General features: G+C 49.0%; 1 long non-coding RNA gene across 1 annotated transcript in view; it reads left to right on the forward strand.

Moving 5' to 3' along the window:
- LOC123850416 (uncharacterized) overlaps positions 1-22,055 on the forward strand; it is a 35,602-nt gene extending 13,547 nt beyond the window's left edge. Inside the window, exons 3-4 of the long non-coding RNA XR_006792341.2 lie at positions 4,574-4,656; positions 22,015-22,055. This is a non-coding gene — a long non-coding RNA (uncharacterized LOC123850416). The remainder of the gene's footprint in view (positions 1-4,573; positions 4,657-22,014) is intronic.
- The last annotated feature ends 1,188 nt before the right edge of the window (positions 22,056-23,243 follow it).

The following is a 23,243-nucleotide window of genomic DNA, read 5'->3' on the forward strand; positions in this document are numbered from 1 at the left end:
TGCAGTGAGTCCCAGGAGGACCCATTCTATCCATATGGGTGACAGTGGTGTTGACCAGAACTGTGGAGGGCCCTGCTAAATTCCAGCAGGTGGTTCCTTTTGCTCTCACTAAAGGTCTGTAGGGTGCTTCCTGGGGTCTCCGCTGTCCATCCGAGGGGGGCTGATGGGCACTGTCTCCCTTCCTCCTGGGCCCCTGGATATCTTGCTCCTCCCTGCAAGGCCCTCCAGACCCATGTATATTTTTGCAGGTTTAATCATGTGACACTTTTCTTTAAGGTTTCCTGAAGGTTTGCTTGTCAGAAGCCACAGATGGGGAATTACAAATGGAGAGCTTTAGTGATGTACACAAAAAGGCATTTTGCAAACAAATGGTTTCAATAAACAAACATTGAGATCAGCTTCCTGCTGGATCTTCATCACACACATAACTGGGAGGGAGCTAGAATACAGCCTTCCAGAGCACTCTGTTTGGGCTCCTGGCTGGAGCTGGGTTTTCTGGCTTGGCGAATTTCCCTGGGGGTGGGGGTGGGGGGGGGCGGGGGAGGGGAACAACATACATAACATTTTCATGCAATCACATGCATTAATGCAGGGCTCCCATTTATCAAATACTTAACTGTGAATCACACATTAAGTTGGGCAATTTACCTATATGATTTAATTTAACCTCCACAACTTGGAAAATTAGTTATTATGAAGATGGGGGAAGTAGCTTGCCCAAAGTCGTAAAACCCAGAATAAGAAAATCCCAAACCTAGGATGTAGTTTGGACACCAAAGCTTTTGCTTTTTCTCCGTACCAGGCTGCCTCTCAGTGAACATTTTAGACCTAGTTGGGTTCAAGTGTGTGTGAGCATGTGTGCACGCATGCTTATGCAAGTACGTGCTTGTAGATGGTTTTTTTTTTTTTATTTTGAAGGTTTTATTTATTTATTAGAGAGGGAGAGAATGCATGTGAGCAGGGGGAGGGGCAGAAGCAGACTCCCTGCTGTGCATGGAGCTTGGGATTGTGGGGGGAGTGCCTCAGGGGGCTCCTGGCTGGATCCCAGGACCCCGAGATCATGATCTGAGCCTAAGTCAGACACTTAACCAACTGAGCCACCCAGACGCCCCTCAGAGGTGGGGTTTTATACCAGGGAAGCAAGCTCTCTGTCTCTGGTTCCAAATCCCCCGGGACACAGTTTTATCACCATATCCCGAGCTCTAGCTGTCCTCTTCAGCCTCTCCCAGAAGCAAGTACTCATGGTTTTACTCTGTTTTTATTTTCTGAATAGATGAAAACATTGTGAATTTTTTTTTTACACATGTATAATAATTGAATGAATCATCGACCCTGATTTACGTGACATAAATGACGTAGCTGACGTCTTATACTTTTGAGACTCCTATACCATGTTGCAGAATTACACTGTTTTTGTTTTCTGGGCATTTGGGGGGAGTGGGCACATGCCTCCCTGTCTGCCCCTCGGGCAGTGACCGGCACTATCTCATATAACCCTCCCCAAATCCTCAGAGAAGAGGATTATGATAATCTCCCCAGGATGACAGCTGAAGAAACACGGGCTCAGAGAGGGTCCCACATTGGTCTCAAATCACCTATGGAGAAAGCAGCAGCCTTGACTTGGAGAGCTGTGTTCCTCCCACTGCCCCAGCTGGCTGGATGTGCTCCCTCACCCTGGCCAGCCCTGGAAGGCTGGGATGCCCACGGGGCCCCCTGAGCGGGAAGGAAGCAGCCTGCCCTGTGAATGCCAGCATCAGAGCAGTGCTGGGGGCTCAGCGGGCCCCATGCTGTGTCCCCCTTTTCAATAAAATATGATCCTCGTACAGACAGCCCAGTGGACTAGCCCACTGTGTTCATCAAATCCAGGGCTCTCTCTGTGCAGCTCTCCCCAGCAGAAAATTTCACTTCTGCACAGGTGGTGGCCTGAGACACCCAGGGACACTGGTGGGGCAGACCTGTGTGTCCTAGAAAACGTCTCACGGGGGAGGGAGCTGTGCAACCACGTCACGCCCTCTACACCGTGCTTTATGTTTTTGCAAGGCGAATTTGCAGATCTTCTTTCACTTTGATGCTTCCAGGTATGATTATCCTTCCTTTTTGGTTGATGGAACAGAAGCCCAGGGAGATGAGGTGACTCATTCAGCGTCACTCAGCAAGTCTGGGGTCCTGGGGACTTACTCTTGATGAGGCATTCGTTTGATGTGTTAAATGACCAGCCTTCAGCGTGGACTTGTGGGACCACCCCACCATCCTTCTCTGTCATCGTGGCTCCCATTTAAAAGTACATCCTTCCCCACGGCTCAGCCTTCTGGCTGCCGACGGACTCTAATTACTGGAAAGGGCTTGATGCTGAGCTGAAATCCTCTTGTCATCCCCATACAGGCTGAAGGGTTTCACGGAAGGTTCCAGTCCATCCCTCTCTTATCTAGGGCCACCATCTCGGGTTTCTTCAGTCTGTCCTTCTAGGAAGAAGTCCAGCATGTCTCAGCCCTGATGGCCTTTTCTGGATGATTTCTGAATGTGTATATCAGGGGAAATGAAAATCCAGTAGCACAGGGTATATCTAATCAGGTCGGTGCACAGAGAGGATTCTGCTAGCTGTGTCACTCTGTGCCCGCCCCCATTCTCGGTGAGACAGTTTCTGAAGAGGACATGTCCACCCATCCCATGTGGGTCCATTTCCGGATGGGGGTCTCCGCTGGTTCTGGAGGCTTCTGTCTTCCTTCCTCATTGTGTGTAAGCCCTGTGGGGATAGGCATCGTGTTTCAGTGTCTCCGCCCCTCCCGTTCTGCACCCCCCACCTGTGAGTTTCACCAACAGGACACATTTGCTGAACATCAGCTGGGCAACAGTTTTGGTGGTGGGTGGGGTGTAAGGGTGTGATGGATAGTAAGGTGTTGTCTTAATGAGAACGTCTTCCCCGGGTCTGTGGGGCGCATTCGAGTCTACACGTTGTTTCCATCTCCGTCATGTCACAACGACTCTCACACCTCAGCACGATGGGTAGTGAAGCCTGCACCAACTCCAGTCTGGTGACAGATCTGGCAAGGGCCAGGGATCAGAAAGAGAGGGGGAGACTCCAAAACATGGCCGAACAGAAGCGTTTGAGACATGGGTCAGTGGCCAGTGGGGAGGATAGGACTTTGCTCAAGCACGTGGGCCGGCAGCAGATTCTCAAGCTGGTGCTTGAAGCTGGGACTCTGGGAATGGGAGTTGTTAAGATCAAGAGTGCATGGGTCAGGGGGAATCCGAAGGGATCTGAGCTGCCGCTTAACACAGATGCTGGCCTTCTGGGCCTGCTTTTATGTGTCCCCTGTGTATGGCATGAGGGTCCACAAAGAGTCCGGGGTTCACCGGATGACAATGTGAGGATATTAGCCACCTTTTACAGATGAGGAAAGCTGGAAGTTCCTGGCTGGGAGTGAAAGTAGTAATCAGTAGAACCAAAATTAAGTTTTGGCCTCTGACCCCTTAATCCCATGCTACTTCTGGCTCAAGGACTTCATCTTCCCTCCCAGCCACCATGGCCTAGGTTAGAATAAGCTGCTGAGTCTACACTAAATGCTCTACCATGTCATACTGGGCTTGAGAATTCCACCCTATGTCCTGTACACAGCTTAGCCCGTTAAAATCTCACCAGCCATCTGCTCAATGATCTGCGGTATGTTTATTTTTATTCAAAGCAACAGCCAAAGATTTTATTATTATTATTATTTTTGTGTTTATTTCTAGGGTTTCTCAACCATCACGCTATTGACACTCTGGACCAGATAATTTTCTGTTGTGAGGGCTGTCCTCTGCATTGTAGACTATTTAGCAGCTGACCCCTACTCACTGGCTTCTAGTAACAACCATGTCCTCTCTTCCCCACTTCTGCTCCCCAGCCGTGACAATCCAAGTGAATCCAGACACTGGCAAATGTTCCAAGGGGGGCAACATTGCCTCTGCCCCCCTCCATTGAGAATCATTGATCTACTTACATGATTTTCAATTTAAAAGATAACAAAGCTATAAGAATAGTCTGTCTTCCTCTTCTGCCCAACCACTCAGCCCTCCCCCCATTTTTTTTTTTTACTTGGAATTTTGGGTTTTTACAACAAAGCCACATTGCTCATTGCCACGTGCACAGAGGCCTTGCATGTGGAAAACTGATGGGAACCAAGGAGGCAGAAAGGTGAGTGGTTTCTCCAGGGCTGCCCAAGGGGCCTGCCACTCAGGGTGGGGGCCAACCACCCTCCATTGGTCTTGCAAATGTTGACAAATGTCAGCAAAAAGGGAAAGTGAGAGCAGGGTCTTTAGTCTGTTGTCTTCAAACTCTGTGAGTTTGAAGAGTTGCTGTTCCTTCTTGCCCTTGACTCATCCAACATTGTCCAATGGCTTAGTTCTTCTCCACTGTCCCTCCAGCCATTCTGTCCTTAGTATCTCCTGCCCGCAAGCTGTTTTTGTAGGTAACAAAGAAAGACGCGTGTGCATCATCATTCTCTCAATAAGCGTCAACAGCCACCAATACTTGATTTGGCAAATGAAGATATGGACCCTCTTCAGAGTCAATATTTCCTTTTCATTTTAACAGGAAAACCCTTCAAACAGTCTTGAACTTATGGAAAAGTTGGAAGTGCTGTGCAGAATACTTCTGTTTTCCTGAACCATCTGAGGGTAGGTTGCCCACTTGGTGCCCCATCACACCCAATTGCTTTAGTGTGTGTTTCCTACAAGCATGGACAGTCCTCCACATTAAGCACAATAAACACACAAAGCCTTGAAATTAACATGGATGTTTTCCTGTCGCCCACCCTCCATCCCAGTGCTCGATGGAGGTCTTCTAGAGCAAATGCATTTCGTTTAAAGTTGCTTGATGTATCTATTGTCCTGTCTTCTGAGTCTCTCCTTCAGTCTGGGACACTTCCTCACTTTTTCTTGACTTTCGTGACCGTGACACTTTTGAAGATTTCAGGCCAGTTATTTTGTGGACTGTCCCTCCAATTGAGGTTTGTCTAATGTTTCCTGGTGATTCGCTTCAGGTGATGCATCTTTGGTAGGAATATGGCAGAGGTGAAGCTGTGTTCTTCCAAGGCCAATTTCTTCAGGCATCTTATGTATACATAGTGTTCCTTTTAATGGAGAAGGGTATTTACAAACCAAGATTGGGGCACCAGTGGTGCTCATTGCTCCCATGTGGAACATGGATATCTATAGATAAAAAATACAGTTATAAACATGTGAGGGATGCCTGGGTGGCTCAGTCATTTAAGCGTCTGCTTTCAGCTCAGGTCATGATCTCAGGGTCCTGGGATCAAGTCCCCCATCCAGCTCCTGGCTCAGCGGGGATCTGCTTCTCCCTCCCCCCGTTCATGCTCTCTCTCTCTGTCTCAGATAAATAAATAAACTCTTAAAAGAAAATCAGGCGTGTGTAATATACGTACTTACATATATACACACACAAACACACATGCACATACATATACACATTTCTTAGCTCGGTGTTACCCAATAGCGTTTTTGTATAGTGTGCCTTGATTTTAGTAGCATTTTAAGATTTAATAATGCCAGAAGCATAAATACTATAAACACAAAAAAATCACTTGAAAGTGGAATTCTTTAAATCTCCATCACGCTTATTTAATTTTGAAAATTTTGAATATGTTTTAAAATTTTTGTTCAGGGTTTTCCGTCTTCAGAAGGACCGAGAAAATGAAGACTTTGTAGTTCAAAACTCACACACTGAACAGAAAAGAAATGTAAATAATTAATCTTTCAAATGGTGTGTTCTGTGAGTTTGCAGTATTTATCCTCTGATGTTATTAAAGCTTAAAACTACACCTACATTTCGGGACCTGCTGGGTATTGAAAACCATGAATTCACATAATAGGTATAGTTCCAGTCGAAGACAAAAAAGTTCATTCTTGTTTCCTTCCTTTCCATATTTCTAACTCCCTTCTCGAAAAGTGAGAAATCTGACTCCCTCTCTGGTAGTGTATTTCTTGCTTTCATCTCTGCCGTGTGTGTAACTAGCCTCCCACCCATGCCATCCACCACACGCAGGATCTCCCCAATGTCACAGGCTCCAGCCCCCCAGGCCATGCTGCTGCCCCAGGTTCAGGCTCTGACTCCCTGCTCTGGGCGTCCCTCACCATCCCCACCACGTCCCAGGCACATGGAAGTTTCCTCCTCCTTCTCTGGCTTCTATGCCATCACCTGGCACACTGGCTCGTCCATCACCCCACCAGCACCTTGCTCAGCTCCATCCAATGGCTTTAGCATGGAAGTGTTCAGGAAGGGAAGAAGAGGAGAGGAAGAGGAACAGGAGAAGGCAGAGGAAGGGCTCATGAGGTTGTATCTCAGCCACGGTCTGGGAAGCCACTGGTCAGTGGCTTCTCACGCAGGTCTGACTCTCCATCCTTCAGGGGCAGATAACCCTCTGATGCGTATTTCCTGAAACTCTCCTTCTTTGGCTTCTAATTCTCCGCCCTCTCTTGGTATTTCTTCCATCGGATCTCCACTGCGTTCTTAAACTTTTGACTGGTCTTTTACTCTGCTCTCGCCTAGAATATTGCTGCTTGCTTGTGATCCTTTCTTCATTTCTTTCTCTTCTTCTACTCCAGTGCTTCTGGTGATCTCACCCCAAGGTCACACAGGTAGCCGTGGACCAATGTCATTTACCGGATGCCAGATGTAATGAATGACATACCTCAAAGCCAGAAGCTATATCTAGTTAAACGACAGTCCCAAATTTAGTTGGCCTCCCCCAAATTTCCTTTTGTTGTTCCTTTTGGAGTCTCTTTTAACATTTTGTAAAAACCTTGGTGTTCAGCGGAGCACAGCGTGGAAATTGCTGCTTTAAAGTGTTGTTTAAAGGGTGCTCTGGAAGACATATCCAGGAGCGCACTTGGCATGTCACACTCAGCTGGATCCATCTGGAGGCTTCTTAGAAGAAGAGTCAGAAACGTGCATCTGTCGCTCTGAATGGTGCAGAGATGCTGATGATGAACATTCCCAACATCTGCTCCCTTAAACTGGGTACAGAAGCCATGTATCATAACAGCTGTGCAGGATTCGAGGTCAGGTTATGCCATGTGCTGTGTATATGCGAATTAATTCTGTGCCCTGAGCCTCAGTTTCCTTACCTGGAAATCCACAGGAGAAAATTCCTACTCCAAAGGCGGACGTGAGACAAGAGCTCCTTTCTATGTGTTACTGTCTCATTCACGGGTAAGAACAAGCCTTTGACACTGGAGTGTGTGGTGGTCTTCCCTATGTGCCAAAGAGATGGGGCTCAGGGAGTGTCCATGCATCCCCCAACTGGACAATCATGGAACTGCTTTTTTTTTTTTTTTAAGATTTTATTTATTTATCTGAGAGGGGCAGAGAGGGAGAGGGAAGCAGGCTCCCCGCTGAGCAGGGAGCCCGTTGCGGGACTCAATCCCAGGACCCTGAGATCATGACCTGAGCCAAAGGCAGATGCTTAACTGACTGAGTCACCCAGGCACCCCAATCGTGGAACTGCTCGTGAGCTCAGGTTTCAGAAACCAGCAGATGTGGCCTCAATACTGCCTGTCACGCGAGCTGATGTCCTCAGGCATCTTACCGAACCTCTCTGAGCAAATGTTTTGTCACCTATGAAATGGAGTCATAATACCTATCTCAAGGTTTGCTGAAGAGAAGTGTGCAAAGAGCTCAGCGCAGAGGCTGCCACATGTCTGTAAGTTCAGTAAACATCTAGAAGAATACTTCCAAAGAGTTCATGCATTGAATTGAAGAGTCCGGAGTCAAGGGGGTTGACCTCCATGACACAGCCATTATCTTGGCTGGTTTGGGGACATCACTCTCCCACCCCACCATAATGCCTCCAAAATCCAGCAGCTAGCTTTTTTTTTCTTCTTCTTCTTTTTTTAACTGTGAGGAGACAAATAAATCAGCCGCATTTGTTGCTTTGGGTTGGAAGTTGGACTCAGAAGAGATGTCTGTTCTCTCTGCTCTTTCTCTCCCTTTCATTCTTGAGTTGGTCTTGAGACAAATGTACAGCCTGGGAAGACTTGGAGGATGTCACATGTACTCTAGGCTCCTTCCTCTTGATAACTAGACCCCAAGATGGTACCAGGGCATGCAGGAGGAAGGACACCAGATCTCTTTCACAGGACCTAGGCCCGGGGAGAGTTATTTCAGAGGAGTTGAATTCAGACTAAATCTGTTGAGGGTTTATTTTACCTCTCTGAGTTGGGTCTGCTTTCCAGAAAATTGGGTGATAAAGTATTATAAATCTACAAAGAGCTTTATAGAGCTTCCGTTTTGTGGGTGAACCAAGGGTCAGAGAAAGGAAGGGTTTGTTCAAGGTCACACGGTGACTTGGAGATAGAGCCAGGGCAAGAATCTGGGGCATGCCCCTACACACACCGTATGAACTTCTTTGACTTTCTATTTCATAGTTACTGTCTTGGTCCGCTCAGGCTCCTGTAAAAAATCTTACAGAATGAGTGGCTTGAACAACAGATATTTATTTCTCACAGTCTGGAGGCTGGAAGTTTAAGATCAAGGGGCCAGCAGATTTGGTGTCTGATAAAGATCTGCTTCCTGACTCACAGACAGACAGCCACCTCAGGGACACAGTGGAGGAGATGAGGTGGAAGGGGTGAGGGAGCTCTCTGGGGTCTCTTCTCTAAAGGCGCTAATCCCATTCATAAGGGCTCCCCCCTCATGACCTGGTCACCTCCCAAAGGCCCCCCTTCCCAAATACCATCACATCGGGGGTTAGGTTTCAACCTAGAAATTTAGAGATGGGGCATAATGTATAGCAGATTTTCCTTACTTCACCTTTGCTTTCTCAGATTTCAATAGATTTATGTATTAAAATGCAGACATCCAGATGAGAGAAACATGGCATACCCCTAAAATAATTTTAAAGTCTATGTATCTAAACATTTTAATCATACTTATAAAGAGCTACAAATGATGTGATTTCTGGCTTCCTATAAACTACTGACATTTTATAATAAAGATGTCCCATCTCTTCTTTTAATGTATTTAATGGAATATAAAAACCATAGTGAGTCTATACTCACCATTATTCATCTTTAAAACTACCATACATTGGGGCGCCTGGGTGGGTCCGTTAAGCAGCTGCCTTTGGCTCAGGTCATGATCCTGGGGTCTTGGGATCGAGCCCAACATCCGGCTTCCTGCTCAGCGGAGAGCCTGTTTCTCCCTCTCCATCTGCCTACCACTCTGCCTACTTGTGCTCTGTCTGTCAAATAAATAAATAAAACCTTAAAAAAAATAAACAAAACTACCATACATGAATAAACTATTTTTTAACAGTTGCAAATTTACGCTGTTTCTTTTTCTCCTTGACGTTGTATTTCCATTCCTCTTCCCCTTCAGAGTTTTAAATTAACATAGTATATATTTTTCACTTAAGTCTTTTATTAATCACCCCACCATACATCTCTGCAACAAAAATACGTAGATCATTTGAAATATAATTTGCAAATTCTCTTTATTATTAAGGCTCTTAAGTGTTAACATTTTTTTCTGCATTGGATTACTATTATAATAATTTTAATTGGCAATTTATAGATATTACAAATTTTTGTAATTAGTAAATATAAAAAGTAAATTTTTTTGGATGTTGTCTTCATGAGATGGAGCAGGTGGTTGGTTCTAGTGCCATGATACGAAGAGGCTCTGGACACCAATAGTTGCCCCCCATGCCTCCTTGTTCTGTACTCCGAGGCAGCACTGTATAGGAAGATATCAGGTGGGAAGAGGCGTGTCCTTCTCTTGTATGGCGGGAGAAGGGCACCTGTGAAAGGGGAGATGAGATGAGAGGCACCATGAGGCCAGCCTCTACCGCAGCTGTGCTCTTGGGTAGGCTTGGAGGAAAGAGTATTTAGAAGCCCAGGATTAAGAAGTTGATTCTGTCAACATTCTCCATGCCCTGGGGTTTTGTGGAAAGTTCCTAGCATCTGCAGAGGTGTCACACCTCACTTGGAAACTATGGCAGTCAAGATGAGCACGTGGGCACAGTCCGTCCATAAGTGTCCCACTGAGAAAAAAGAGGTGATGTGTTTAGTGTTTGCTTTCCCCGGCTCAGGATCTAGCAGTCTTCTTTCTTTTCACAGCTTTATATAATGAAGTTGCTCAGTTGCAGGGGGTATTTTAAGAGCCAATCTCTGTGTCGAGTGGCAAAGGAACAAAGATGAGTCAAACCTGGCCTTTGCCCTCCATATGCCCCAGGTCAAGAAGCGGGATGAGAGGGGGTACCTGGGCGGCTCAGTTGGTTAAGTGGCTGACACTTGATTTCGGCTCAGGTCATGATCTCAAGGTTGTGAGATTGATTCCTGCATCTGGGCATGGAGCCTGCTTAAGATTCTCTCCTCTCCCTCTGCACACCCCTCCCCCCCATCGCTTGTGCGTGTGCACTCTCTCTCTCTTTAAAAAAAAAAATAGGGGAATGAGAGAAATCCACAGTCGCCATGATACAGTGATGGGGTCTTACAGAAGCACAGGGGAATGAGAGAACATTTACAGCTGGGGACAAGAAAGAAAGTTTTCCTGGGGAATGTCTCATTTTAATTGGCTCTTGAAAAAAGTGGGTAGGGTGTAAACAGTCTGAGAGGGTTGGAAGAGAGTATTTCTAGAAAGAGGTGAGGAGGACAAACTAAATCTGGTTGCTCCTCAATTGGGTGTCCGCCATCTGTCAGTCATGGCCTTGATCAAAGTCCCACGGTGACATTCAGGGTGGTATCAAGTGAATGTGATAAAATGCCTGGGACAAATATAGGTGCTTTAATTGCAATATATATTAGAACAATTAACCTAATTACGGTGATGGGGTAAGGTCGCATCTAGCTCTAAAGAGCAATCGTCTGCAGTGTAAAATAATTACAGTTTCTTTCTGGCTGCTTACGTTGTGCTTTTAATATGCACGACAACTCTGGGAGGCAGGTTTCATGATTACCTTCCCTAAAAAGAGGAAACTAAGGTCCTCAGAATGTCAGGGCTTCTGCGCCAGGACCCCAGCTGGTCAGTGGCTGAGCTAGAATTTACAATCAGGTGTGTCCAACTGAGAATCCTGTGCTCCTGGGCAACCCGTAACCGGCCTTCTTCTCCTCTTTCACACCTCCATCAAATCCCACTGTGGCTGTAAATCCTGCTCCTGTTTTACCTGGTGGGGCGCCTGTTACACGGCTCTATTGAGGTCACTGACAGATGCAGGGCGGGGGCCGCAGATGTTGACACAGTGGTTGTGACTGACCGAGGTTGGCTGCTTGGAGGACAGTAGAACACGAGACCACTCTCTTGGGGACAGGAGGACGTGGGATGTGTTCGCTGTTCTGCCACGAAGTCACCACACCATTGAGTACATCCTAAATAATTAATTCCGTCATTCATTCATTCAACAAACATGTAGTGAGTCCTCATTATTTGCAAAGCTCTCTTCTAGGTACTAGAAATATGGAAAGAAAAAGCTCACCGCATGCCCTGAGGGGCTCACCTGGGAGGGGAGAATTCAGACAAGGAGATCCTCCCTCAACATGACCCAGTGGAGGAGAGCCAGGGCTGGGGGGCGCCCAGAACACCCTCCCATCATTCCTTAGATTTCTGTCACTGCCTGCCTCCTTCATTCCTATCACTGCATTTTTATAAGCCCGTGGTCAGTATTGTGGTCTCTGCTTACAGACACAAGAATGAGACTTGGGCTACAGAACTTGCTCACATCCACATGGAACCGGTGAAAACCCTAACAGATCCCAATCCAGACGCCCCTGGCGGGGTCTGCCCAGCAACCTCGTGTGCACAAACCCTCTGTGACCCTGGCCCGGAGCCCTCTGGGGCTCCAGGCGCCTGCGTGACCCACCCCATGCCTCTGAGACCAGCACTGCCTGTGGATCCGTAGCAGCAATCCTGATGTTCTTTCTGATCTGAGCTGAGTCATCTTGATCCCGTTTCACGTGCATATTCATATTTGCATGCTTGGCTGTGCAGTGGCCAATGCTCAGAGGCGGGGTGCTGCCTGAAATGTAGCCGGCGCTACGTGATAGACATGACGTGCACTCCGTCCCTTTCTGAGATCTGGAAGACTTTGAATTTTGAAGCCCGTGAGGTTTTGGAGAAAGGACTGTGGACCTAAATCTAGCAGAGATTTAGGCTGGTCATAAAAAAAAAAAAGAGAGAGAGAAAAGTTTTTTTAAGAAGTTTCTATAAAATGCAGCGGGCAGGAGGAGGACTGCTGTTTGGGGGGTCCGCTGTTTTGGGCTGGTGAAGGGACAGCGTCTACAGGGGAGCAGGTCCGTGCATGAACTGGGAAGCCCGTCACAGAGACCCCATGTAGGGGGAGAAAGCTGGAGTCTTGGGGAACTCACAGTGATGCGGCTGAGGCGCAGAGAGAGGGAACATCCTGAGACCACACATTGATTCGAGTCTCAGTTGAGGTAAAATCCAGGCTGGGGGCTCCAGGCCAGGGCACCTAAGGCCCCCAGCCATGCGGCCCAGGGCTGGGGCTGACAGGAGCGGGCAGCTGGGACAGCCTCCCCAGGGCCTCTGGGCTTGACATGCATGCGTGGACAAAGGTTTCTTCCTGCTTTTGTCTGTCTTTCTGTGTCGGCTCCCCAGGTATCTGCTGGCTGCTGGGCTCTGTCACCAACTTGTTCACGACCCCCTGTCCCTGTGCTGGGTGCGTGGCCAGCCTTGCAGTCCCCGGTTTGGAGACAGTGAGCATGCATCTCCACAGGCTCTCCACGGGCACTGCCCCACACGTGGTTGGGAGTTCAGCACCATTGCAGAGAACAGATGGCCTAGGGGTTCTTGTTTTAGATCCACAGGCCCAGGAGATGAGGAGGGTTCTTTCCAGGCCCCCCTGGGAGGCCCCCCTGCAGCCCGCAGATCTCCCCCTCCCTAGTCAGAGCTCAGAGGTCCATGCCCTGGGGCTGGCGCAGAGTGGATGAGTGCATTGGATTTGGGTTCACTGAGCTGAGCACTGACTGAGCCACAGGGATGCTCCTGCCTGCAGGAGACAGGAGAGCCCCGAAGGCAAGGTCCCAGAAAGCACGAGGACAAAGGAGGTGAGACAATGCTGCCCAAGTAGGTGGTGGCCGGTGAGAGCCGGGGAGTGGGGAGTGGAGTGGCTCTGCAGGTGGCTGAGGCATGGTGCTGGCAAGTCTGAGAGCAGGTGACACCTGAGCTCTTGGCAGGCCGGTGACCAGCATCTGGGAGCCGCGGGTGCAGGTGGTGGGGCTGGGGCTGCTGGTGTTCGAGGCAGCACCCCAGGTTTGGAGAGAGGCTCTGCTGGACTGGAAAGTTGCCAATTCCTTAAATATCCCACCTTCTGTCCTTCCTTGGCTTCTTCCCCTGCCTGCAGCGAGGCCCTTCGCCTGGCCGCTCCCACTCTCGCTTGGGGATTCAGCTTAGCTGTCACCTCCTCTAAGATGGCTTCTCAGCACCACTCGGCTTCTGGCTGGGTTGGGAGCCTCTCCTCTGTGTCCCCCAGCACTTTCTTCTCTCGGTTGTACGTTGATCACAGTGCCTTCTGATCGCCTGTGATTGCCCCAGACAGAGGTCCTTGAGGGAGGAGGGAGCCCTAGTGTGCCGACTGAGCCCAGTCCGTGTGGGACTCGGGGTAACTGCCCAGCAAAGAGACCCGTGCAGGGCAGGGCTGAGCTGCTGGTCCCAGAATAAGGAAGTCGCTGCAGTGTTGAACCCCGTTCCAGGGCAAAGTGGGGGGCTGTGACCTGGTGATAGTGGGGGTCTCTGGGTTTTGAGGCCGGTTGCCTGCAGTCTGACCTGGGACTGAACAGGAGTTAGCACTTGAGGTAGGACTGAGGCTGCGAGTGGTCCTTGGGGGGAGAAATCAGCGAGCAAAAGTTGGGGCACCAGGCAGACCCTGAAGCTGTCCTGCTTCCTGCCGCTCGAAACTCTGCTGCCCTTGGTGCTTGTGGCCTTGGAGAGAAGGCTGATGGAGAGAAGGTGGGTGTGCTCTGAGGTGCATAGAGAGAAAAGATGGGGCTGCTTCTCATGGGCTCTTTCCCCTGCACGAGGGACTTCAAGGGCAGGGAGAGAGCATCAGGCATGGAGGGAGGGGGCATGTGGCGGTGTGCCTTGCTGTACTTCCTGGCCTCCGCACCCCCTCTCCCCCCTGTAGGGCTGGTGTTATTCTGTGTGCCTGCTCCTTCCCTCCCAGTTCGAGGGCTCTTCCTGAACCAGTAGTTCTTGGTGCCTTAGAGCCCCAGAGGACAGGGACAGTGATTGTTTCCCTCACTGCCCTGTCCCCACTGCTAGGCAGAGTACTTGGTACAGAGAAGATCTCAGTAGCCAACGGCAGGGCGTAGGGTTATGGGATGGTAGCCAAGCTATTAACTGCCTGCTATGAGCCAGGCATGATGCTAAGCCTCTTCTAGAAGTGTTCTGATTTCGACCGTATGAAATGCTTCGAGACCAGGATCCCCGTTATCCCGCTGAGGAAACTAAGACAGAGAGGTGACTTGCCTGACGTCACACAGCTGGGAAGGTGCAGGGCTGAGGCGGCGGTGGCCCAGGTTTCTCGCTTGCAGAGTGTGTGTTCCCTCATAGGGCATGTCATAGGCCTCACGGGCACCTGCTCAGGCCTCTCACCTGGAGCTTGGCCTGGCCTGCCTCAGCACCCCATCTTTGCTAAGGCAGGGCCGAGGCCTAGCCCCTGAGCTGCTGTTGACTCCACCTTCCTTGCTCACTAGGTTCGGGTGGCAAGCCATTCTTTCTCCTCTGCCTGTGTCGTGGTTCTCAAATCCTTCTCTCCATCATCCTGCCAGCACCCGAGCGGAAACCCTGATTGCTTTGCCTCTGGGCTCTAATGCTCCCACGCCCATCCATCCTGCTCAACAGACTCATCCCCAACAGATTCATCCCCTTAAAGCCTGCCCGGAAGCCTGGAGTGCACACTCCCCAAACCACTTTCTAGAGTCAGAGCACTTGGCTTTGCCTTCTGCTCCCCGCTAACACCCACCTGCCCGGTCCCTGGGTCTTTCTGGAGCCCTTTACTGTGCTCCTGGGCCTTCCTTCAACACATTGCCTCTCAGAACCCAGCCCTTCAGGGCCCGGTCACCTCCTTGGTGACCCTGCACAAACACCCTGGTCCTGAGTGAATCGGGAGTTAAATCTCTTTTGCTCAGCACCTTCCAGGTTATAGTTAGTGTGGAGTTGCTTAGAATAACTCTTTTCTCCACCTTGGACTGACTCCAGCTCTCTTCTTCTGCACGACTAATTAAAAGTGAACTAAAAATAAAACCACTGTCAGGATTAAAGTGGCAAAAAAATAAATAAAATAAAAATAGAATGGTTTCTCCATTTCCACACAGGAACAGCAGCTTCTTGTTATTCCAGAAGGGAAACTTTCTTTCTGTCCGCCTTCAAATTATTCTCATTTTAATTGCTTCAGGAGCCTAAAGAATACAGAATGCTCAGAGTTTGTGTTTCTTGGGTCTAAGCAATAATCCGCACCCCCAATTCCATAATAATGTGAGTACTGTGGTTAAAAGATATTTCTCTGAGTTAGACGTGTGATGATAGTTTTCAAGGTTTTTTTTTTTTAAGTTTTATGATTTGTGTGAATTGGAATAAGACATTTCAGTGAAGATAGGTTTTTAGCCCATTCAAATTAAACCTTAGGAACTAAAATAAAAATTAGCCGTAAAAAGATGCTGAAGCCAGGGGCGCCTGGGTGGCTCAGTCATTTGAGCGTCTGACCCTTGATTTGGCTTAGGTCATGATCTTGGGGTCGTGAGATCGAGCCCCCCCAATCGGGCTCCACACTCAGCAGAGAGTCTGCTCATCTCCCTCTCCCTCTGCCCCTCCCCTTGCTCGTGCTCGAGCTCTCTCTATCTCTCTGGAATAAATAAATAAATCTTAAAAAAAAAAAGATACTGAATCTGGCCTCCACCTTGGGATGGAGAGAGAAGGCAGAAACGTTGCTACCACCTTGCAATGAAAAAGGCCTGGACTTCTTTTAAATTCATGGCTGTTTTTGAATCCACCGGAGAGCTGAGGTTGCAGGGGTAGTAACTTGTGGGGCATGGAAAGAGAGACCGTGCTGCCTCCAGGGACGGGAGGTGGGAACTCATGCCCACCTGGGACGGGTACCCGGAGAGCAGGAGAAGCCTGGCTAGAAAGGCTGACAAACTGGTGAAGGCTGCATGCACACTGGAGGGACAGAGTGAAGCCACCGGGGCTGCTGACACTGGGGGTCTGGACTCTCCTGCAGGCTTTTCCCACAATCCTGTGAACCCCATCCATTGTGCAAGGGACTCAAGTACAAGATCTGAGGGAGAGAGAAACAACAGTCCTGTTGGAGGGATGAGGAACTCTGCCCAACCCTTCCCTCCATGTCCACTACAGAGCGACAGCTCTAATCTGGGGTCCAAGGGAGAGCCATTCTGTTCCTCCTCAGCGAAGGGAAGGATCCAGTGCCTAGACACAAGCTGTCTTGACAGGAGTTCCGAAGACTATGGTATGCTGAGGGTCCCAATGACAATAACAAAGACCAAACCCAGCCCAGCACTTGACTAGATTAACACAAACCCTCATACTAGGGCCCTCGCCAAGGGGAAGGTGCATCCTTTTCTAGACACAAAAATGATTTACCTCAGTCTCTCCTATCCTGCACGCATGTCTTGCTTTCAACAAAAGATCATGAGGTATATGAAAAGGTAAGAAAAAGCAACACGCTCTCAGGAAATGGAGCAATTGTCAGAACCCAACACAGATAGGACACAGATGTAGGGATTATCTGACGGGGAATTGTAGATAACTATGATTAATACACCAAAGGCTCAAATGGTTTCACTAGTGAAAGACACCAAACATTTAAAGAAGAAATAATATCAGTTCTATGCAAATTCTTCCAGAAAATAGAAAAGACTTTATAAGGTTAGCATCACCCTACAACCGACTAAAGCCAAAGACAGTGCAGGAAAATAGAACTACATACCAATATTCCTCATGAACATAGATGTAACAGTCCTCAAGCCAATGTTAGTAAATCAAAGTCCTCAATACATAAAAGGGTAACACATCATGACCAAGTGGAAGTCATCTCAAGAATGCAACATTGGTTTAAAATTTGGAATTTGATATAATTTGTTCACTAAGAGATTAAAGAAGAAAAATTATATGATCATATAAATAGAGACATAAAAAGCATTCGGCAAAACTTAACACCTATTTCTGATACAAACTTCAGCAATTTAGGAATAGAAGGGTACTTCTTTCACCTAACAAAGAGTGTGGGGGGATCCCAAGATCAAATGGAATCTGTGATGCTTGAGCTGTGCAGTGTTTGAAAAGACTCAAGAGTGGAGGATCCAGGGTTTGCTGGCTGTGCCACACTGGGAAAGCTGCTCACCCTTTCTGAGCTTCAGTGCCCTTCTCTATAACTGGATTAATGTAGCTTATCATATTATAGTGCAATGGGGATTAACTGAGATAATGTACTTGGTATGGACCGTCTTTAAAAAATTTATTCTTTTTAAAAATTTTTAAATTCAGTTAATTAACAGTGTATTATTAGTTTCAGAGGTAGAGTTCAGTGATTCATCAGTCTTATATAATACCCAGTGCTCATCACATCACGTTCCCTCCTTACTGTCCATCACCTAGTTACCTCGTCCCCCCAACCCCTCCCCTCCAGCAACCCTCAGTTTGTTTCCTATGATTAAGGGTCTCTTAAGGAAGTTTTACATTTTTCTCTCTGTTCAGCCGGACCCTTTGTTAGAAAAAATCTGAGTGAAAATTTCTCCATTTCCTCATCTATTAACCTCATCCCCTGGCCCATTCGTGTGTCCATCTGGTCAACCACCATTCACAGTGGTTGGCTCTGTCCGAGGCCCTCAGCCTTGTGCTGGGAATACACGGGTTGACAGGAGGGTCTCTGCCTGCATGCCCCAAGTTTGCTGATGATGGACAGAGGAAGACTTGACACTTGCGGGGGGTACGGGAGGGGCTCTGATCATCACACAGATGTGAGCAGGAGCCCTGGAGCCCACGTGGGGTGGGGTCAGAGGCACCCTTTGGCAGAGACCTTGAGCTGAGTGCTGGAGGGCTGGCTTACCAGTAGAGGGGCCACCTGTCCCCCTCCCCATGCAGAACTAGACTGAGAAGCCAGGTTTTCTTATTCTTGGGGAATTATTGAGTCCTCTATACCACCCTGGCCTGCCTAGCAAAGAACACCTGGTGTAAGAGGTGGAGCATGAGGCTGGACTTTCATGTGTCGGGAGAAGAATGTGCAAAGGCCCAGGGGCCCACAGGAGATGACTTGTGGACACGCTGTGCTGTTTGAAATTGCTGGGGTTTAGGAGATCTCAGCAAGGGGTGAGGATGGAGAGGCAGAGGCCAGAGCCAGGGGAGCCCTGTGGCCTGAGCCAAGAAGTAGGGGGCCTTAGCCTGTAGGTCATGGGGAGATTTTAAAGGGCTCTTGGCAGAGTGTGCCGTGCTGACATCTGACTTTTAGAAAGCTCATTCATGCGACTGGGCAGAGGGGTGGAGGGAGGGAGAAGAGGCTTCACGTGAATGGCCGGCCGTGTGGCTGGGACAGACATAGTGCTCGTGTAGGTGGCACTGCTCAGCCACAGGTCCTTGGAAGGCAGAAGCAGCAGGATTTGGAGTGGGACCAGATGTGCAGGGGCCCAAGGTCACGGGGAGGTAATGCCCCAGTTTTGCCTCCTATAGACTATGTGACCTTGGGCACTTGTTTTCTGTGAACCCCCAACTCCTCGTGGGTCAGATGAGTCTACAGTCCCTCCTCTGCCTCCTCACAGATTCGTGAGATGGGCAAGCAAGGACACTGTCTACATGGTAAAGCGCCATCAGATAGGGTTTGTCATGATCACTGAACTCAGGGGTTGGCAGGCCGGGGCTTGGGGACCACCACTGGCTTGCTGCCCATTTCTGTCAATAAGGTTTTCCCAGCACAAGCCACACCTGTCTGTTTCCGTCTTGTCTTGGTTGCATTCTTGCTGTGACCACAGAGTTGAGTACTTAACACAGAAACTGCATGGCCTTGAAATATTTACTCTCTGGCCCTTTCCTGAGAAAGACTGCTGGCTTCTGGGTTCAGTCATCGGTTATGGTTTTGCCAAATTTAATTTTTGATTGACATAAGAGGATTCTGGAATCCCTTGTGTTTACTGATTTGACTGCTATCAGGCAGGAGTTCCTGTGGGTATCCGGCTTCTCTTGGACCTGGCGTGGAATGGCTTCTCGTAAGGAAGGGGGTATGGCCAAGGTCACAGCCCTGTCAAGTTCCTCTCCTGTGGAGAACAGGGAGCACGTTCATGAGAGTATTCACTTGGTTTCTGTTACATTAGCCTGACTGCTCTTCATTTCACTTATTTCCCGATTTCCTGGCATAATTCTGTTTCTCTACCCCCCCTCTCCCCGCACTTTGCTTTCTTCCATTCTAATTAACAACCTGTGGAATCAAAAAGTAGAAACCAAACTACATTATGGCCAATCTTGCTGCACTTCTCAGCTCCAGCCAGCACACAACGTTGTCGCTTCTTTGGTTCAAACCCCTGTGCCTTTTCTGGCTCCGAGGATGGCAATTACATATTTCAAGACAGACGAGAACCAAGGGAAAAGGCCGCCGGCCTCGTGGGTCTGCCTCCCTCCTTGTTATTCCTTTTCTTACCAAAGAAACCAATTTGGACTAAGTTTTTCTGCTAGGCCTCCAGCAATTCTCAGCTCCAGAAATACCGGGAGGATTGAGAAGCTGCATGTGCTAGTAAATATTGTCTGTGTTTAAAGCAAATAGAGAAACATGTGAAGCACAAACACGAATCACCTTCATTTCTCACATCACTTTCACTCGCTAAAATAGAGTCTGTGGCAAAGCCTACTTCGCAACATGTGCTCTCAACCCTGAAAATGGTCCCCCCTTCCCAGGCCATATTTCCATTTAGTAGCGAGGAGGAAAGAAAAAAAAGGAAGGAAGAAAGAAAGAAATCGAACATCGGTGCGGGCAGAGCCCTCGGAAGCAATGGAGCCAACGCTTCTCGCTGTACAGCGGGTGCAGGTCCATCAGCGTGCCACACTCATTATTTATTTACACCATCTACCATGGGGCAGGTGCTGGGCAGCTGAGCGTTTCTTCCTCTGGTCAGGAGTCCCTTGTTCCTTCATCTGCTATACAGTCAAAGACTACTGACCACTGCCGTCCTGAGCGAATGACCAGATCTGAAGCACCTCCCATGTCTCAGCCCCTAGGACATCCCTCTGTCCCTGACCCCTTCCCTTCTGGCTCCCCCCAGCCATTCAGCTCAGTGTATCCCCCTTGTAACCACCACTTGCGGCTTTCCGGGTGTCACCTGAAACTGGCCTCTGGGCGCTGAGGGCAGGGAGGGACCCCAGAAAGGGGCGGCCACTCCAGATGGGTAGGGGGCAGATTTTAGAAGCAAGGGAACTTACATATGAGGCGGGGCTTGGACACTGTAAGGTGAGTAGGGCTCGACACCTGCCTGCCCAGTCTTTAAAGTTTATATAGAGGCCTTAACTGGGTTCAGTCATGTAGACCACCCAGATGGTCTCAGCACCACATCACTAGCTCAAGGCTATGCCCTGGGGGCAGCCTCTGGAGCAGGGAGGGCAGTGGAACCTAAATTCCAAGGATAGGGAAGAGGATGAGGAGCCTCCGATCGCCTAGGGCCACCTCATGGCTCGACCAGCGGATAAGTCTTCCTGATGACCTCCCCTAACTCCATGGCCTCCCTTGGGGATTCCTCCCCCTCCTACAAGGGGGACACATGCCACATCATCCCTCTGGCCCTCCTGCCCTATCACCGCTTTTGTTGTTAAGGGTTTTTAGGGGGAAAGAACACAGATGTAGAGAACAAATGTGGGAGAGCAAAATATGCTCCTGAATCCCAGTTATTTGCCCTGTGTGTGGCTTCCGATGCCCCCTGGAGACGGACCCAGATGTCCGCATTGATACCTGCCTACTTCTCTGATTCCCAAGGAGCTCCTTGAAACTCCCATCATGGAGACTCAGCTCTGTCTTTCTCCAGAAAGGCCTCTCTCTTTTCACCCAGGCCTGGAGCACCATTATGGTGAGACCGTGGGTGTGGACCTGCATCCCGACAGCACGAGGTATGCTCTCTGCTCAAGGAACACGAGGCAGTTCAGCTCTGCTTGAGCAGATGATGTGAATACTGATACAAGGAGTCTGACCCAATTCAAAGGACTCCTGTGGAAGGGTTCTGGGGAGATGCTGACATGATCAAAGCTAAACTTGGGTAAATTTAATCTGCCAGGGATCGTAGGTTAGATTGGAGGGGATTAAGCCTGGAGAGGAAAGCTTCATTAGGCAGGACTTCAAGGAAAACCTGCTAATAAAAGAGAAACAGAATCTGAGACCTGTGAGTATTAAGCCAAATTTACCTCCAGCTTTCCTCCGCGGGATCAGGCACCATGGGAGAGAGGCCTTTGGACATCTTTTCAAAGAATGACCAGGGACGGTTGCATGCCCTACGACGATGGGTAGAGAGGGAGGTCTGAGTGGGAGTGGCCCTCATGAAGAATCTCCCAGGCCAAAGGCAAAGGTGGGGCTCAGAAAGGCAGAAACTGAGTTTGTCAAGGAAACCTGAAGGGTGGGTTTAAAGAGCTCTTAATGTCACTGTTCAAGATGGGCTGGTTGGTCTGAGTACAGGTCTGTGTGCTGAATCTGGCCAGCACACCTTCTCCGACAGGCTGTTTTTTGCTGGTTCTGACCAATTTTCCAGGAAATGTTGGCTCTTGGGGAGCCTGGGTGCCTCAGTGGGTTAAGCATCTGCCTTTGGCTGGGGTCATAATCTCAGGGTCCTGGGATCCAGTCCCCAGATGGGCTCCCTGCTCAGCGGGGAGTCTGCTTCTCCCTCTGTTTGCCTCTTCTCCCTGCTTGTGCTCTTGCTCTCTTAAATAAATAAAAATCTCTTTTCTTTTTTTTTTAAAAGAAACTTTTGCCCTGATTCCTTCCTCAGAGCCCTGACTCTTGCTGTCTTACTCTCTTACGGTTCAAGGTCATGCACAGGCATATGCTTAAGACTCGGCAAAGATCTCCTTGACCAAACCAACCAACTAACCAGCAACCTTGGACCAATGAGAGATCCCTACCTGATTGTGAATGTGGGCTCTGTGTGACCCTGGACAAGTCTCTGTATCTTCTCTGAGCTCCAGTTTTCCCACCTGTGAGAACACTTACGTTGTTGGGCTGTGGCGGGAATGAAATGAGGTAAGGACCGTGTCCGACACAAAGTGGGGCTCCTAGAAAATGCTGGCAACAAGTATGACCTTGCCTGTCGGTCATCTGCTGTTTGCAGGTACTTCAAGCTCCAGGGAGCCTTCCAGAGGCCTTGAGCTGGGTCAGCCGGCAGGGGCAGCTGAGTGATGCCCACCTGCCGTTTAATCCCTCCCTGATTGCTCGCTCACACACCGCTCTCCTCTCTCTCTGCGGATCTACCTCTCTCCCCAGAGACAGAGAAGATGGATCACCTTCTTGAAGAGGCATTGCTCATGTCACCACCTGCCTGACCCATTACAAGATTTAAACTGTCACTTAATTTGTTCCCCATTATGTGCAGACACAGCCTCACCTTTGGCAGTGCTTGGAGGAGGGGCCGGGGAGGAAGTGACGAAGGCAGGATGTGATTGGCTTCCAGGGGGGCCTTTCTGGCTTCTCCAGGCCCTCAGAGGCTGTGGGGAGAGATTGGTTTTCAGCAGCCGGGGGTGTGTGAGCTGGGGTTGGGACTGGCCACAGGCTCGGAGAGGGGACCGATTGGGTGGGGTGTGGAGGCTTGTGAGCAGAGCTCAGCTCTCTGCATCAGTGGATTTTTTTTTTTTTTTAAGTCACAGCTTTCTGGAAACCCTTCACCTTATGTTAACTTCCCCTGAAATGTTTCTCTTAAGAATTCTGGCTTGTGCACAGAATATTAAGCTGTGCTGCATCCCCTTGACTCCTGGGATGGAATTTGAGGTAATCAGCCTTTGAATTTCCAGGTGCCCTTAATCTTCTTTGACCCACACGGAGCTGCAGATTAGCCTGTGAAAAATCATATGTAACCATTTCTTTAAATCCTTCCGTGGCTTATTTCTATGGGGATTTTGAATCGTGGAATGCTTCTGAGCTGAAGGCACGTAAGAGGTTGTTAGCACAGGAAGATGAGACTTGCCTTCCGATTGTCCATGTTCAGCCCGTTCGTTCAACGTGCAACCCCGGCAAGGCGAGTGTGCCCACTGTGGGCTCGGTGCT

This window comes from Mirounga angustirostris, unplaced genomic scaffold, assembly GCF_029215605.1.
Source record: "Mirounga angustirostris isolate CCGP_5_RB_7025 unplaced genomic scaffold, mMirAng1.0.hap1 SCAF_10, whole genome shotgun sequence".
Lineage (NCBI taxonomy): Eukaryota > Metazoa > Chordata > Mammalia > Carnivora > Phocidae > Mirounga > Mirounga angustirostris.